The following is a 9,076-nucleotide window of genomic DNA, read 5'->3' as shown; positions in this document are numbered from 1 at the left end:
CATCTCTAAGCAATCAAGGCAGTCAAGTTTGACTTTTTGGTTACCCTAGGCATAGCTCTTTGATGGATTAAAAAGTGCTTTTAGCAAATTGACATCTGCTGCTTCAATGATACAATGTGGGCATTTTTGGCTTGTACTGAAAATGGAAATTGGACTTCACTACATTGAAAATAAGGTTTAGGAGCACTAATGGCCACATTAATGACTTAGAATAATTTTTAGTTACAGTTCTTGAGTAATAGGACTGGAAATATTTTGCTATGAAAACAAATTACTAATTTGCCAGTAGGAATGATGGCATTGACCTTAACTTGAATAACTATTTTAAAAGGCTGGTGATACAGAAGGCTTTATGGAAGGGTGAGTTTCATGTGGAAGATCGTGTTTCCACATGACTCCACACGTCAACTAGAGGAATTCTACATACACATTTACAATGGATATTTCTTTGTCTTAAACTGAATAGAGAGACTATATTCATACTTTGTCTCCAGAATCTAGTGGTCCTTGATGATACTGCCCTTTAGAATTCGTTTAGCTGAACAGTTACGTTCTTTTGAATGCTAAGATACTAGTAAAGAAAAACACAACTGATTTACTGGAAGTGCTATTTTAATGTCTGTCTGTTCTGCTATGAAAAAGTACCTGAGACTAGGTAGTTTAAAAACAAGATAAATTAATTTTCTTATAGTTCTGATGGCTAGGAAGTCCAAGATGAAGGTGCCAGCCTTTTAAGTTGTTTAATGAGGACTGCACATTCCAGAGAGAAGAAAAGCTGTGTTCTCACAAGGCAAAAAGTGGAAGGGCAAGCTAGCTCAGCACTGCACAAAGCCTCTTTTATTAGCGACTTAATTCCATTCCTGCGGCAGGAGACCTCATGGCCTAATCAGTTCTTAAAGGCCTCACCTCAGCACATCACAATTGGTAACACCTGAATTTTGGAGAGAACCCATTCAAACCACAGCAGTGGGATTTTTCAGCTTGTTTTCTTATGCAGTTTTCATTCAGTTGACATATGCTTTGTTATGTGATTATGCTATAAATACACCTGGTTCATGAGAGAGCAAACGCTTTATGCAGATTCATAAATCTGCATATCAAGTGTTAGACCAAACGCAAAAACATGCTGGTGATTAAACTGAAATTCAATATTTTCTGTCTGAACTTTGAAAAGTAGGCCTAGAGAATGAGGAATGATTAATTTCAATGAGCAGTAAAAAGATACACATGGAAAATAAATAAGAATGTTGTGTCCTGAAGTGAATGTTATTTCCAAAACTCTAAGATAACCTGTATTCTTAGGCTACTTAGTATTCTGAACAAACTTTCCAAAGGCTGACAGCATTTATAAGTCTCTGGGTAAGCTTTCAAAACTTTGGAGAGGTTAATTTGGTTACTACTGTTTCTGGGTCCCCTATGAGTTACAAGTGTTTGACTTCCCCAGTTTCTGAGGAGGACAAGAAAAATGACCAAAATTTCTGCTTATGTTTATATCAAACTTCCCGTTATTTGGAGTGTATACCAAGAGATTTTATTCCTTGCTTTCAGAAGAATCTAACATGATGCCTGAAAGAAATAAGTCACTTTTATTTTTAGTAATAATTCCATTGGGATGTAATTTATATACAATTAAATTCACATTTAAAACGTATAGCTCAGTGTTTTTAGTCTGTTCAAAGTTGTGCAACCATTACCACAATTTCAGAACATTTTCATCATACCCTCTACCCAAATCCCACCATTGGACCCTTTCACAGCCACATACCACGTACCTCATTCCTTCTATCTATAGTCAGCCACTAATTAACTTCTCTGTTGATTTTCACATCCTGGACATTTCATATAAATTGCATTATATAATATGGCATCCTATTTACTGGCTCTTCTACTTAGAGAAATGTTTTCAAGGATCGATCACCTATGGTGTGGCTTGCATCAGCACTATATTTACTGACACATAATTTCCATTATATGGATATACCATATATTGTTTATTCATTCATCAATCAGTAGACATGTAGGTTGTTTTCACTTTTATGAATGATACTGCCATACATATTCATGAACAGATTTTTGTGTGGATATGTGTTTTCATTTATCTTGGGAGTAGGGGTAGCAACTCTACGTTTAAACTTTTCAGGAAATGGCAGACTGTTTGCCAAAGTGTATGCCTCATTTTACATTCTCACTTGCAGTATGAGGGTTTCAGTTTCTCTACAGCCTTAGTGACATTTGTCATTACCTGCATCTTAATTATAGTCACCTTAGTGAGTGTGAGGTTATTTCTCATTGTGGCATTTATTTTCATTTCCCTAACAGCTAATGTTGTTGATCATTTTCTCATATATTTATTGGCCATTTAAATCTTTGTAAAAACATGTATTAATTCAATTGACTACTTTTTAGTTGGATAATTTGTGGTATGATTGAGTTGTAAATGTTATTTATGTTGTCTAGATACAAGTTATTTAAATGAGATCTGTAAATATTTTCTTTCGTTCTGTAGATTATTGTCTTACTTACTTGATAGTGTCCTTTGAAGCATACAGTTTGGTGAGGTACAAATTACATATTTTTTCTTTGTTGCTTGTGATTTTTATGTCATAACCAAGAAATGATTGCCTGGTCCAAGGTGGTGGTGATTACACTTTATTCTAAGACTTTTATTTCTTTACCACCTGTATTGAGACTTTCATTCACTGGGGTATTTTTTTGTAAATCATGTAAAATAGGGGTCCAGTTTTATCTTTTGCATGTAGATATCCAGCAGCACCAGCACCATTTGTTGAAAAGATTTTAGTTGTCAATCTTTTCAAAAATTGACTGTAAATGTAAAGGTGTGTTTTTAAACATCCAGTTCGGTGACATTCATATATATGAGTGTGTGTTTCTTTGTGAGTAGTATATTTGTGTGTGTGTGTGTGTGTGTGTGTCTGTCTGTCTGTCTGTCTCAGTCTGTTTTACTTTTCTATAAAGGAATAACTGAGACTGAGTAATTTATGAAGAAATACGTTTATTTGGCTCATGATTCTGCTATGGAAAGTTCAAGACTGGGCATCTGGTGAGGGTTTCAGGGGGCTTCCTCTCATGGTAGAAGGTAAAGGGGAGCCAGTATGTGCAGAGGTCACATGGCAGGAGAGGAAGCCCATGAGAGAGAGAGGGGAGGTGCCAAGTGCTTTTTACCAACTACTTCTTGTGGGAGCTAATAGAGTTAGAAATCATGTATCCTCAAGAAAAGACATTAATCTGTTCATGAGGGATCCACCTCCGTGACCCAAATGCCTCCCATTAGGCTGCACCTCCAACATAGATAGGGAATCAAATTTCAACATGAGGTTTGGAGGGGACAAACGTCTAAACCATAGCATATGTATACATATATAGCTTTAGTCAGTGCCACACTGTTATGGTTTCCATAACTTTGTACTGAGTTTTGAGTTTGGGAAGTGTCAATACTATAGTCTTGCTCTTTATCAGGATAGTTTTGGCAATCTGGATATTTTGAATGTCGTTATGAGTGTTTGGATCAACTTATCTACAAATACACAGCTGAAATTTTGACAGAAAATGCACTGAATTTATAGGTTTATATAGACTTACTATCTTATTATTAATTGTTAAGTCATCTGATATAGAGTATTATGACTTTTTTGTTAAATTTCTAAGCTTTTTTTTGCTGCTATTATAAATGTTTTCTTAATTTCATTTTTGGATTGTTCCTTGCAAGTGTATAGAAATATAAATGATATTTGTATATCAATCTTATATGCTTAAACCTTGCAGAATTTGGTAACCAGTTCTAACAGTTTTGTGGAGAATGTCTTAGAGGAGTTTACATACAAAATCATGCCACCTGCAAAGATACATAGTTTTACTTCTTTTTCAACCTAGATGTCTTTTATTCACTTTCTTGCTACTTTGCCCTTACTAGAACCTTCAGTATAATATTGAATAGAAGTAGTAAAAGAAAACATTATTGTCTTGTTCCTGATCTTAAGTAGAATATACAGTTTTTCACCAAGCATGCTGCCGTCCATTGTTTTTTGGTAGATTCCCTAAAAAGACTGAAGAAGTTTGCTTACATTCATAGTTTGTTTAGTATTTTCATAATGGAGAGGTGTTGGATTTTGTTAAATGCTACTTGTGGTTCTTCTATTGCAATAATTGTTCTGTCCTTTATTGCATGAACATGTTGAGTATGTTAATAGATTTTTACATGTTAAATCAATGTCGGATTTGCAAGATAAATTCTATTTTGTTATGATGTCTAATCTTTTATATAAAGATTAATCTGGTGAGCTAGCTTTTTGTTAAGGAATTTTGCTTTCTTTCTTTCTCTCTTTCTCTGTCTCTCTCTCCAGATGCATATTGAAAATATATATATATATATATATATATATGTATAAATTTCTTCTACGATTTATTTGTTTGGTTTTGTATCAGGGTAATACTGGATTCAGAGAGAATTGAGAATAGACACTTATCCTCCTCTGATTTTTTTGTAAGAGTCTATAAAAAGATGGTAATAATTTTTTAAATGTTAGAATTCACCATTGAAGTAATTGGGCCTGAGCTTTTATATTTTCTCTTTGAATAGTTTATTTTTCTTTAGATATCAATTCAATTACTTTAAATGTTAACTCTATACAAAGCTTCTATTTCCTTATGAGTCAGTGTTGACAATTTGTTTTTCTGGGATTTTTTCATCTAAATTTTCTAATTTATTAGCACACTATTTTTTCTAGTATTCTCGACAATACTTTAAGTCTGGTAGTAATGATCTCTCTTTCATTCCTGATTTTAGTAATTTGAGTATTCTCTTCTTTTTTTTAGTCTAGCTAAATATATATAATTATTTTTAAGCTATTCAATAAAACAACTTTTGTATTTGTTGATACTCTTGTTTTCCTATTCTGCATTTTATTTCAAAACTGTTTGCTTTGTTATCTTACTTTGAGTTGAATGTGATCTTTTTTTCTAGTGTCTTATGGTGAAATGTTAGATTATTGATTTCACATCTTTCCCTTTTTAAAATATGTGCCCTTACAACTACAGATTTACAAGTACTTGCTTTAACTGCATCCAATAACCTTTGGAATGTTATGTCTTCATTTAATTTATATCAAAGCACTTTCTAATTTCCCGTGTGATTTCTTTTTTGATTATATCATTATTTAGGAGTATGTTGTTTAACTTTCCTGTATTTGTGAATTTCCGAAATTTGTTTTTATTATTGATTTCTAATTTTATTCAATTGTGACTGCAGAATATGCTTTGTAGAATTCCAATTACTTTAACTTATTGAGGCTTATTTTATGGCCTAACACATACTCTACCCTGGAGAATGTTTCATGTGCACTCTTCTGTGGTTGGGTGCAGTGTTCTACCGATGTCTGTTACATCTCGTTGGTATATAAGCTTGTCCACATCTTTTATTTCCTTATTGATTCTTCTGAGTAGCAGTAGTTGTTTTCTGTTTGTTTAGTGACTGTCTGGAATATTTTAGTGAAGTTTCTTTGCCCTGAGGTATGAAGTTTGTGAAGTTGCTCCACAGAGGTTACAGCTCTGGACATGTTCACAGTCACCCTGGGATGATAGGAGTTTCAGCAGAGCTGTCTTTAACTGTTTCTTACCCTGATCACATCAAGTTGCTGATTAGATACTCCTGTTCTCAAAAATTCCATGGGGCATATGTTGTTTTATAGACTGTTCCAATTAAATTGAGGACCCTTTGCCCAGATAGTATTTGGGGCCACTATATGAGGTTTTAATGACTCCAGGATTGCTCTTCTTAGCTGTCTCATTCTCTTCTTGTCTCTCCTAAAGTGGCTTGAGTATGACTGAACTTGTTTTTCTCATGAAGTTACCTTCATGTAATTGCTTCACTAACACCTCCCCTGTTTTGGAAAGCACTGTTAGGCTTGAACTTCCCCAGACCCTACTTAAATGAAGTCAGTTCTTTTCAGTAAAGCTTCAGAGTTTTCTGTTAAGACTTGCCTCTGCCCCTGGACAAAATTTCTGAACCAAGTTCCTAGAGCTGTAGTCCAGGACTTTGTGTCACTTTCCTCTGAGTTACCCCTGCTGGAAAGGCAAGTACAACCTTAGTTTTCTAGGCATTTTTTTTTTCTACAGATAATATGGGGAAACTCTTCCTTACAAATGAGTTGGTGTGAAAGCCCTTGGGGCCTGGAGTGCTCAGCATGCTGTTTGTAAGCTAAGGCCCCAACCCATGAGTGGGGCACAGGGGATAAATGTAGTTACTGACCTCTTGAGTGCACTTGCCTGGAATTTAACTCCCCTGCAAAATAGCTGAAGGAAGTATTAAAAATTTTTTTTATTTCCACTGGTTTGCTCCTCCTTGGAAGATATACCCTTCCACTAGGGGGATAGCTGTGTTCTTAGCTACACTTGCCTGAGGGAAGTTTCCATCACATTATGCTGAAAGTCAAAAAAAAAAAAAATAGATACTGGCAAGGTTGTAGAGAGAAAGGAACACTTATACACTGCTGGTGTGAGTGTAAATTACTCCACCCATTGTAGAAGACATTGTGGCAATTCCTCAAAGACCTAAAGACAGAAATACCATTTGACCCAGCAATTCCATTACTGGGTATGTACTCAAAGAAATATAAATTATTCTGTTACAAAAATACATGCACACATATGTTGATTGCAGCACTATTTACAATAGCAAAGACATGTAATTAACCTAAATGTCCATCAATGATAGACTGGATAAAGAAAATGTGCTTCATATATACCATGGAATACTATATAGCCATGAAGAACAATATTATGTCCTTTGCAGGGATATGGATCAAGCTAGAGGCTGTTATTCTTAGCAAAGTAACACAGGAACAGAAAACCAAATGCACTACGTTCTTACATATAAATGGAAGCCAAATGATAACACATGGTCACATAGAGGAGAACAACATATACTGGAGCCTATCAGAGGATCGAGTATGAGAGGAGGGGGAGGATCAGGAAAAACAATGGATATTATGCTTAATTCCTGGGTGATGAAATCTGTGCAATAAACAGCCATGACATGTTTGCCTATACAACAAACCTGCACTTGTACCCTGAAATTAAAATGAAAGTGAAAAAGTTATATAAACAGAAAAAAGAAGCTCCAAATAAATAAAATCACAAAAAGAAGATATTAAAACTGATAACACAGAAATGCAAAAGATCATTAGAGATTACTCTGAACAGCTCTATGTCAACAAATAGAAAACCTATAGGAAATGGATGAATTCCTAGGCCTATATTAGGAAAAAATGAAAAACCTAAACATACTAGTAATAAATAACAAGTTTGAGTCAGTAATAAAAGCCTCCCAATAAAGCCCAGAACAGAATTGCCTTACTGCTGAATTCTGCCAATCTTCCCAAAAAGAGCAAACGTCAATTCTTCTCAAACTGTTTAAAAAATACAGAAGAGAAAGGAATCATTCCTAATATATTCTATGAGGCTGACATTACACCGTCCCCAAACCAAACAAGGATACAACAAAAAAGAAAACTATAGGTCAGTATGTCTGATTAGCATAGATGCAGAATTCATCAATAAAATACTAACAAACTGAATCCAAGTACATGTCAAGAAGATAATACATCATTATTTATCCCAATATGCATATATGACTTATCCCAGCAATGCAAAGATGTGACTTATCACATCAATCAAATAAAGGACAAAAAACATATGTTCATCTTAATAGATGTAGAAAGAGCATTTGATGAAATGCAAATTTTCTCCATGATAAAAATTTGCAACAAGTTAGGAATAAAAGAAATATACCGGCCGGGCGCGGTGGCTCAAGCCTGTAATCCCAGCACTTTGGGAGGCCGAGGCGGGTGGATCACGAGGTCAAGAGATCGAGACCATCCTGGTCAATATGGTGAAACCCCGTCTCTACTAAAAATATAAAAAAAAAAAATTGGCTGGGCATGGTGGCGCGTGCCTGTAATCCCAGCTACCCAGGAGGCTGAGGCAGGAGAATTGCCTGAACCCAGGAGACGGAGGTTGCGGTGAGCCGAGATCGCGCCATTGCACTCCAGCCTGGGTAACGAGCGAAAACTCCGTCTCAAAAAAAAAAAAAAAAAAAAAAAAAAGAAATATACCTCAAGACAAAGGCAATGTGTAACAATCCCAGACCTAACACAATAGTGAATGCATAAAAGGTTATCTCTAAGAGCTGGAACAAAATGAGGATGCTGACTTTCACACTGTTCTTTTATACAGTACTGGAAGTCCTAGACAGAGACATTAGTCAAGAGAAAGAAATAAAGGGTATCCAAATGGGAAAAGTGGAAACAAAACTGTCCTATTTGGTAGGCAATTTGATGTAATGTAGAGAAATTCCTAAAAACTCCATCAAAATGCTCTCAGAATTAATAAATTTAGTAAAGTTAGAGAATACAAATTCTGTAGTATTTCTATACACAAATAATGAGCAAGATGAAAATGAAATCAATAAATCACATTTACAATGACTACGAAAAAATCTGGGAATTGCGTAGGTAAAAGATTTCTACACTGAAAACCACAAACCACTGAGAAAAACTAAAGAAGATACAAATGGAAGGACATTCCATGTGCATGGATGAAACAAATCAATATTGTTAAAATGACCATACTGCCCACAGCAGTCTACAAATTTGATACTATCCCTGTTAAAATACTAATGACACTTTTCACAAAAATGGGAAAAAAAAAACCCAAGATTTGTATGGAACTACGAAAGATCTTAAATAGCCAAAGCAATTCTGAGCAAGAAGCACAAAGCTGGAGGCATCAGAGTGCCTGAATTTAAAATACTCTCCATCGGGTAGAGCAGGATGGTCGAATAGAAGCATACACTGTTCATCTTCCACAACGGAACACCAAAATTTAACAGCTATCTTCACATAGAAAAGAAATGTCACAAGAACCAAAAGTTAGCAGAGCATATTGTTGAAAGGGACATTGAGAAGGGTTTGAGACAGTCTTGGATCTCTGACACCTCCCCTCCCCCATGTTCCCAGCAGCAGTCCTGCTGTTTGGAGTACTAATCTTTGCACTTTGGGGA

The 9,076-nt window shown here is 35.2% G+C and overlaps 1 long non-coding RNA gene across 1 annotated transcript in view; it reads left to right on the top strand.

Moving 5' to 3' along the window:
- Nucleotides 1-822: 822 nt before the first annotated feature.
- Nucleotides 823-9,076, top strand: part of LOC116563153 — a 99,236-nt gene continuing 90,982 nt past the window's right edge. The window contains exon 1 of the long non-coding RNA XR_004274249.1: nt 823-966. This is a non-coding gene — a long non-coding RNA (uncharacterized LOC116563153). The remainder of the gene's footprint in view (nt 967-9,076) is intronic.

The sequence above is a fragment of the Sapajus apella genome, unplaced genomic scaffold (assembly GCF_009761245.1).
Source record: "Sapajus apella isolate SASKATOON/1434 unplaced genomic scaffold, GSC_monkey_1.0 scaffold34, whole genome shotgun sequence".
Lineage (NCBI taxonomy): Eukaryota > Metazoa > Chordata > Mammalia > Primates > Cebidae > Sapajus > Sapajus apella.
Note: the sequence above shows the minus strand (reverse complement) of the source record. Positions and strands in the feature narration are given on the sequence as shown.